This window comes from Anas platyrhynchos, chromosome 5, assembly GCF_047663525.1.
Source record: "Anas platyrhynchos isolate ZD024472 breed Pekin duck chromosome 5, IASCAAS_PekinDuck_T2T, whole genome shotgun sequence".
Taxonomy (NCBI): Eukaryota; Metazoa; Chordata; class Aves; order Anseriformes; family Anatidae; genus Anas; species Anas platyrhynchos.
In genome coordinates, this window is record NC_092591.1 from 58,942,925 (window position 1) to 58,951,586 (window position 8,662).

General features: G+C 40.8%; 1 long non-coding RNA gene across 1 annotated transcript; it reads left to right on the plus strand.

Annotated features, from left to right (window-relative positions):
* Positions 1-6,133: 6,133 nt before the first annotated feature.
* Positions 6,134-8,183, plus strand: LOC140002543 (uncharacterized). Its single transcript, XR_011809355.1, has 3 exons — positions 6,134-6,288; positions 6,378-6,488; positions 7,286-8,183. It is a non-coding gene; the product is annotated as an uncharacterized lncRNA (long non-coding RNA).
* The last annotated feature ends 479 nt before the right edge of the window (positions 8,184-8,662 follow it).

Below are 8,662 nucleotides of genomic sequence, written 5' to 3' on the forward strand. Positions count from 1 at the left end.
TGGTGACCGTGCCCATGTGATAGGCTGAAGGACGGCACACTTCATAGTGTCTAGGAAGTCATTTGCTCATCAAAGGATGTCATCATACTGAGAAAAGCTGAAAGACAGCAGGTTTGGCTGGTTGTGTTAGAGGAGTTGAAAGCTTTAATGCATTGCGTATGTTGTCTAGCTCAGTGTGCTGTTTTTTTTTTTTCCAGCTATATCTTTATCCTCGACTTGGCTTTCTGTTTCTTTCTTTCCTGCATGACTCATTCTTATAATACCCTTTAATTACTGTTACTTGCTGTTTTTCATAATGACTCCTCTTCCTTCTTTTTGCTATCCTCCTTTTCAGGTTTACTTTGTGAATTCATAGGCTTATAAATTATTGATCTCTTCCAGAAGCTAGCTGTTCGTACTCGTTACCAGTGTTTAAGAACTACGCCAAAGCTATTTACCAAATCATTGTGTATCTTTTCTTTTCCAAACATATTCAAGCCTGCAAGGGAGAACACTGCTGCATACACCAGAAAAGTGGGAGCTCTGTGAGAAATGTAAGTTAATACCAAGAGGTAATGAGGAAAAATGTCACTGTTTTAAATATAGTTGGTATAGTCAGAAATGACCCTTACGATCTGATAAATTTTGAAAACATATTTACCTCTTTAAAGTCTGCAGAAGAAAACTGTGGGTTAAGAGTTGATAGAACTGGTTTTATCCCTCTCCTATTAGTTGAATGTACTTCATTTATTTGTTTATTTATTTATTTTTGATCTAAGTTGTATTTAAAAGGAGTCCATATAGTACATCACAGTAACAACATTTAAAAAAAAAGAAGCATTTATAAAACCCAGTTATGAGGTCAGTGGGTGAAAAGGCAAGTTTAGTGATCTTTTTAAACAGATCTTTTATCTGTTTAAAATATTTAATAATATCCAAAGTACTTCTTATTTCAAGCAGGCCTGGGGAGCTATTTGGGCTGGCGATCTTGTTTCTGTATGCTCAGAGCATTTGCTTATGCATTCTTCTTTCAGCAGTTGGTTTCAGCTTGGTTGCTGGACATAGGGTTCTAGAAAAGAAACGGAACTGTTCCCAAACGTGGGACATAAGTTGCATACATCTAAGGTGATAGCATGCTTCCTCAGAGGTATTTGATAAAGCTTTCTGGTAGCATTGCCATCTATTTCAGTAAAACATCTGAGTGACGGTGAACAACAAATGACTAAGAAATTACAATAATGTCAGAATAAGGAAGGAAACAAACGTTTGAGAGAAACTGTTTTTTATTTTAGGAGTAATACTTATCCTGAATTCAGAAATGATTATCTGAATATGTAGGGCTCCATTAAAGTAATTATTTTGTTGCCAAAAGTTTGAGAGTAAATACATTTTCCAATTACATTATGAAAACAGAAAGATGAGGAAATATTTCAGGTACTTGTAGAATGATAAAATTCAGAGAAAGGTTTGTGCTACCTTTCTGTGGTCAGTACCTGTAAATAACTGTAGGGTAGCCTTTGTAGGAGGTGCCCAGATTTCTTACTGGGGGTGAAAAGGAATTCTAACTAGTTGGCCTTGTGTGTAGTTCTCTGGGGCAGCACAAACATACAGAAAATATCTGGAATAATGTTTATAGCGCAGTGTCAAAACACATAAGAATAAAACCTGCCATAGGCTAGGGCAGGTAGCAAGTGCTTGAGGGAGGATCATCAGTTTGCACAGTTAGTAGGGTAGGAAGGAGTAGTAGCTTTTCCTTACTTTCTCTCTTTAGCCAATTTTGTAAATAAATTGTAAGATACAACTCTGTGATCTTCTGCACATCAAAGCCTGTCTTCTTGTAAGGAAGAAACTGCTTGTTCTTCCTCCTTCAAAATGTAGATGCTTTTGGACCATGCCTGAAACTTAGTCAAATCCATCTGTAATTAAAGAGTGCTGAATGCTTCTTAAAACTGGAGTGTAATTTGAAAAATACGATAAAAATAGCCGTGCTTGGATAGCCGTTAATAAAGGAGGAGTAAGTCCAGACCTGCTATGCTTGTTCTTATCTTTGGCTTAAATTCTGATCACAGAGAAGTCAGCTGTAAAGCTCACAAAGATCTTACTGGTGGACTGCTCTAAGGAGTTGCTTGTAATTTGTGGCACTTTGGCTGCAAAAGGGTGTTATTGTAGGTTCAAAGGAGCCGTCTTGCTTTGAGTGCAACGCTTTCCTGCACGTCAGGTCTATCAGATCAGAGAAAAACACAGCAGTCCATAAGATCTGCAAGAATAACATCTTCTTGTCCCAAAGACTTAGTATAAAAATGTGAAGAGGTGCTGCAGTTGTTCCAGAGGACTTTGTATTTTTGACAACCATTGGCCCTTCAAATCTTTTTGGGAACTGGCTATCTAACATTCTTTTGGGAAAAAAAATAAAAATCATAAAATGATTATTGCAATGGATGTCTGGCCTACATCCTCGGACTGTTTCCAGACCAGAAAAAAAAAAAAAAAAAAAAAAGAATAAAAGCAGTCAGTCCAGACTGGTGTGGCGTGTCTAGGCAGTTTGACTTGGGGGAGAAATAAACAGCTTTTCTAAAAAAGGTTCCACTTAAAAAGAGCAGAAAGGCAAAAGCACCAGAAGGTACATTAGCCTGTATCTTCACTTACTTTTTGAACTTTCCCTCCCAGCTTTTGAGACTCCTGGCACATCCATTTCTGGTATTCATAAAGCATCTGCCCTGCCTGTTCCGTTGCTGTCTATGTGCTTGGTGGTATGCTTGCGGCTCACCACTTCTTTACTCTCAGCTCGTTCCTTTAGCAGTTCAGCTGTCAAATCCAGAAGAGATGAAAGCTGCAAAACATTACTAGTCTAGTAGATACTGAGCCGGGATATTTATTTTCCTTGCAAGATTTTCCCTATTCTTCCTAATGGCTCATGAGATTTTTTTTGGCCTTTGTTTTTGTTTTATGTGGATCTTTCTTACGCAACACTTGGTTTAAAAATTTGAGTTCAGACAGGGTAAAAAGTGAAATGGAGATGACAAATCAACCCAAACTCGGGTCATTTCTGTGGTCTAACATGCAAACCCCAGCGCTGTGCGAGGCAGCATGGCACATGTCCTGGGTGACAGCCTGCCCTGCCTTCTTGTAAAGGTCAGGGGAACAAGAGCCACATCCCAGACACTACTAAAGTAGCTTTAGAACTACAGACTACGTGCCATGGTACTCACTAATTTGTGCCCTAATTACCTCAGGTTATCCTAGTGTAGGAGTCGCTACTGAAACAGCACACGGACTGCTCTGTGTCTCCCATAGAAGCCAGTCACCAGGTGCGTCGTGCATCAACATGCACGGTGGTGCTGGGTTGAGAGTTGCTCTTCTTGATTTATTTCCTTGTAGTTAAAGGCCCTAAATGTCTGAGAAGAGAAAATGGAGATAGAAATAGTGTGTAAAAGAATGCTTTACTTTTATATGTATATAAAATATAGATAAATATTTGCATTTCGCTTTACTTTTGTGCCCTGCCTATCTGCTTTGGGTGGAGGAGAGGATGGAAGTGCTGCTCATCAGCTGGCCTGAGCCAGCAAGCAGCTGCTGGCTGGATGGCTTTAGCAAATGGTTGCCTTCTCACCTGTGGACCCTGGTGCTGAAAGTTGAGCAGAGGCACTGCCACATTGGACTGGGAGCAGTGATTTCTCCATCTTGCATGGAGAGATTTCTCCACGGAGCCGTGTTTTGTCGTCTCTAGCACCGAGTGACCCAGTGAAAGGTATGACTGTGTTGTTCCAAACAAATGTGGTTGTGACAGTTGAAGTAGTCTGCTGAAGTAACAGCTTGTACTTTTGGCTAGAAATAGCTGGGAAGCAGAAACCTTTTCACACAGCCCCGATGAAAGAGCAGTCTCCAGAGCCGGGCAGCAGACACAGTGCCTTCATATTAAGTCATGAGGAGCATATAGTTGTTTGCCCAACCTTCACATCTTTTTGTGTCTGTACAGCAGATGTTAATGCACATGAAAATAGAAAGTCTGAAGCTTATATATTCACCCTTGTTCTGTGTTTTAAAGCCTGCGTGCATTTATCTCTATGTATAAAAATATGCATGCAGCTATGTATGACAGGCCCCTTTAACAATACCCGTTTTGTTTGCATCATGCACAGCTGACTGCAATTTATCTGCTGTGCCCTCCAGAGTCCATTTGGTACTGGAACAGCCATGTTGCTCTTGCTGGTGAGATGGACAGAGTGTAACTGGAATTATGCCAAACTGACAGGCTTCCTGCATGCACCATCTGTTACCTTGGATAGGATTAGACAGGTTTTTTTTCCTTCCTTAAAGTGGGGCACGTGTAGACGATGTTCTACGGTGGCTTCCATTTGCAAGTCCTCCTGACAATCCTTCTGAAGGTACGAAAGGTGGGGAAGCTTTGCAAATCGTTGACTGCACAGGCTGTGCCTCCAGATGTATTTTCTGCTCAGATCCCGTGTTCTATCGCACCTTTACTTAGAGTGGCTAAACGTTTGGCGAATGTCAGCCTCGGACAGGTGATGTGACCTCTCCACGTAGTGGTGCGTGTTGAGGGACCTCATTTCAAAGCTATTTGCTTGGCAAACCACTGCACGTTGCCCAACACTTTCCACGTGAGGTTCCGCAGTTGCCACAGATGGTTCCCAGAAATTAAAGGTTCCTTTGAAATGCACTCAGGTTTTTGTCAGTAGGGTTTGGAGGTATTTTGGAGTAGCTTAATTGGCCGTGGTGATGCAGTAATTAGGGCATATATGAGTCTAAGACCAGCTTGAAAGACCTGGGCGGAAGCGTATTTCAATGGGTGTATTGGCTGGTTCTGCTACCTGCTGGGAAAGGGCTCCTTCCCAGAGTAGTCTCCCACCTGCTGCCCAGTTCACCCAGTAGCTTAGTCAGCCAGCTTGTTGGAGGCTGTAGTCAGATGGCAAGCAAACATATAGGCACTCTGCTTGCAAAGGGAAGATTAAAAAATGGAAGGAAAATAAAGGCTGAAGCACAGAAGCGCTAGAAAGATGAGAAATTGTTCTAAAGACTCTGGATTCCTGGTGGTTCTCAGCTTGATTAAATGAAAAATTTTCTTCCTGATCATAACTGTTTGTTTAAAATAGGGGAACAAGAAGTGTTAGTATAATAACACGTGGCAGCATCCCTGTGTCTAAAAAGGGTAGATAGAAACAAAATGTATTCTGCTCCAAACACACGTAGAAAGGAGAAAAAAAGGAGGAGGGGGTACATGAGAGGGCATGGTTTTAGCTGGGTGCCCAAGGAAAGCATATCTACTGAGCGATCTCCTCAGAGGCTGTTACATCCAGTGACTTCCATGCACAGGTCTTACTGGACCCAGGATGTGGATACAGGAGAAAGATTAGCTCCAAAAAACAAATTTTAAACTAATTGCTTTAGAGTGATTTGGAAAGACTTTTTGCTTCTGTTCAACCATAAAATGGAAATATCCTGCTGATGACTCCAGCATGTTTTTAATTGAAAAATTAACATGGTTAATGGGCATTCAGCAGCATTTCTGTTGGTAATCGAAGGATTTACTAATCTCCCAGAAGGTGGGATGATTCAGAATCGTTTAATGCCCAAAAGTAGATGATGATTAAAACCATACACACAAAACTAGAAATAGAATTGGATACAAATGCTGAAGAGGAAAGATGAGAGAGCTTCAGTGGAAAATTTTGGGCGGGAGGGGTATAATAATTGTAAGTGCTAGATCTGTGCAATTACACCGTAAGAATTTGAAGATTTCTCTGCCTTGCTTTGCAAGTGACCAAGCCTTCCTTCTTTCAGACCTTCTGTCTGTGCTAGGCCTTTTGCAGGGCTTTGCTGCTTGCTGCGTGGAGGCTGGGCTGACAGCAGAGCACTCAGGAGCACCACATGGCCATTATGTGATGGGTTTCAGGAAGGATTCAGCGATCGTGTGTGTACCTGGTAAGCTGCCTCATGGTGAGGGAACTGGAAGGGTTTTTGTGGGGAGGGTTAGCTCGTGCAATCAATGATGCTTCTTTCCCTAAGGAAGCGTAGCGAGCAAATATATATCCTGGGTGTTCTGTCTCATGGCTCTTAACAGACTTTCAGTGGTAATGCACAAAGTTGTAGAGCTTAGGTTGATCTTTGGTGTGATATCTTCTGCTGCAGTAATGCATGCTGGATACAGACCACTGCTAATGCTCTGCCTGTCCCTTCCTGCATGTCACTTATAGTCACTTGGCAACAAGGGGGCTGCTGCTTGCCGCTGGAATTAAGTCTCACAGTAATGAAGACCTACCAGAAAACTGCTGTCTCTCCCAAGCACAAAAGGTATTAGCATTACCTTCCCCTCCTCTGGAGGGGGTAAAACAAGAAGCTGCATATGGCAAACATCAGTCCTATCGTGTGTTTCACTACAGGAAGGCAGTTGTGCTGAAGTGACTGAGGGTAGGATGAGAAACCGAAAAGAACAGGCACCGATTCACTAATCTTATTTGCAGTTTCCCTAAACTAAGGCTAATAATTTACTTGTAAGTAGTCTTTTTACAGGGCTGTAGCGGACACTTGGGACTTCACCATTGGGTTCAAAGGACTAGTGATCAAGTTCACATTGACACAAGTAGGACAGGGCTGAATTTCTCTACCCTGTGTTCCTCTGACAAATGCTGTCTACTAAAGTACGCGGGTGTGTATTTGCAAAATTGTTTGCAGGCTTAGAAAAAAGTTGCTATACAAAGGCAAAGAGTATTATTTCCCAATTTAGAGCCACCCTTTAGTTTGTGGCAAAATATGAGACGGGGAATCTCTAGAGAAGTCTGCTCCCATAGAAATTTTGACAGCCCAAGATGCTGACAGATGGTCTCAAGGCAGACGCGGTACAACAGTGGGCAGGGCATTCCCACCAGTGCAATCTTAAATTCCTCTGACCCTTCTCAGGCTGTGATTTCTTCCAGGTCTGAACACAGACCAATTGTTGCTTGTCCATGGAACGATGAAGGGCAAAGTGCTTTACTTTTGGTAAACAATTCTGGATTAGATGACAAGTCAATGGCTTTCATAAATAATCCTGGTACAGTAAAAGGATTTATATGTTTTGCAATATAGCAAAGCAGCACGCATGGAAACTAGTTGGGACATTTGTCCACATCACTCTATCATGGTAGTTTGGCAGCTTCCCTGTGAGTTTTCCCAGGACCAGAATAGCAGAAACATGACAAGTCGGTAGTACTGTACAGTACAGGGGTGGAACTTGGAGGAAAATTTATACTGTGTCTGTTGGGATCACGTCTGCCTCTAGCAAGTAATGTTGTCTTCTGTCTTGTATCAGTGCTCTTCTGGAGACTGATCTACAGCAAAATAAAGCAAAAATGGCTTAATAGAGAGAGAAAAATGGAGTTGGAATGCTGCTTTTGATGAGAGACCGGACTGTGCAAATGCACGAGGTGATAGAAGAGCTAATGTGAGTTTTGTGTACCCTTCACACACAGCAAGCAGGAAAGAGTATTAATTTCTCCTGCTATATTCACCTGAAGACAAGCGTTGGCAGAAAGCAGATGGGCAGGAGGGCCTAGATGACTGTTCCCCACGCCAGGCTTCCATGACTTCTGGAAAAGGGAGGCTGCAATGGCTTTTGATAACAGGCAGCAAGGAGGTCATGAGTTTCTCTTCTAAGTTTCACAGCAGTTGGTATTTTTTCTAAATCTTGCTCTTCTTGAAAAATACTTGGTAAGTTCAGTTTCATTTCTATTTGAGTAACATTTTTAGAAAAGAGAACAAAGAAGTAAACTTCAAAAACACAAAGCCTGGAATTTGAACTAACCCATTATGTATGATTTTGAGATGGTTTGGGTGTCTGGCTTAAATCGTTAGCAACCACAATTGGGGTGGTTTTAGTGCCTTTATCGTGGTAGCTTTCACAAGCCTGGCACCACGTACATTAACTGCTTAAAGTTCTGATTCTGCAACTTCTTGTCCCCAGCAGATTACACTGAGAACTCTTATGCAGCGATTACTCATGTGATTAAGAGTCATTCATGTAAATACATTTTTTACCGGGCTAAATGACTCCCTAAATTTTGTAAGCTATTTGGTGTATATATAGGGATTTCTGAATTAAAGTTTTTACTCTAGGCTTTGTTCAGTATTATCACTGACTGAGCCTTCCCACAATATGTCTTCTGTACATTTTCTGGTCCTTTCTCTTCTCCTGACTCTTCCTCCTTTGAGAATTCATGATCCTGGATCAGGTGGTTTTAAACCTGAGTTTTAAACTCCAGGAAAAAAACATATTATTAGAGGTGAATATACCTCTCTGCTCCAAAAAATCATTTATTTAGTGCTTTAAAGTACAAATGCTAATGGTAAATAATAATAATAAAACTATACTACGTTATATTTTGTTTCTTCATTCATCTTAGTGTTAAAATCTAATGTATTCAGTTTTAAAATAGAGAATATGTGGAGACTATACAAATTAATACACATAAACGGAAGAATAGCTGTTGGTTAATAATTAAAAAAGTTATTTTCTGAATATACAAAACTGAAAAATAATCATATTCTATCTGATTTCAGTGGTTCTTTTAATGCACTTAAGAGTATTGTTTGTCCATGTGCTGATGGAAGTACTAGAAGTTCAGGTTTGTGCTGGTGGACCAAAGTTATTTTTTTTTTTAGTTATTTTTATTAAGGATGAGAATATTTG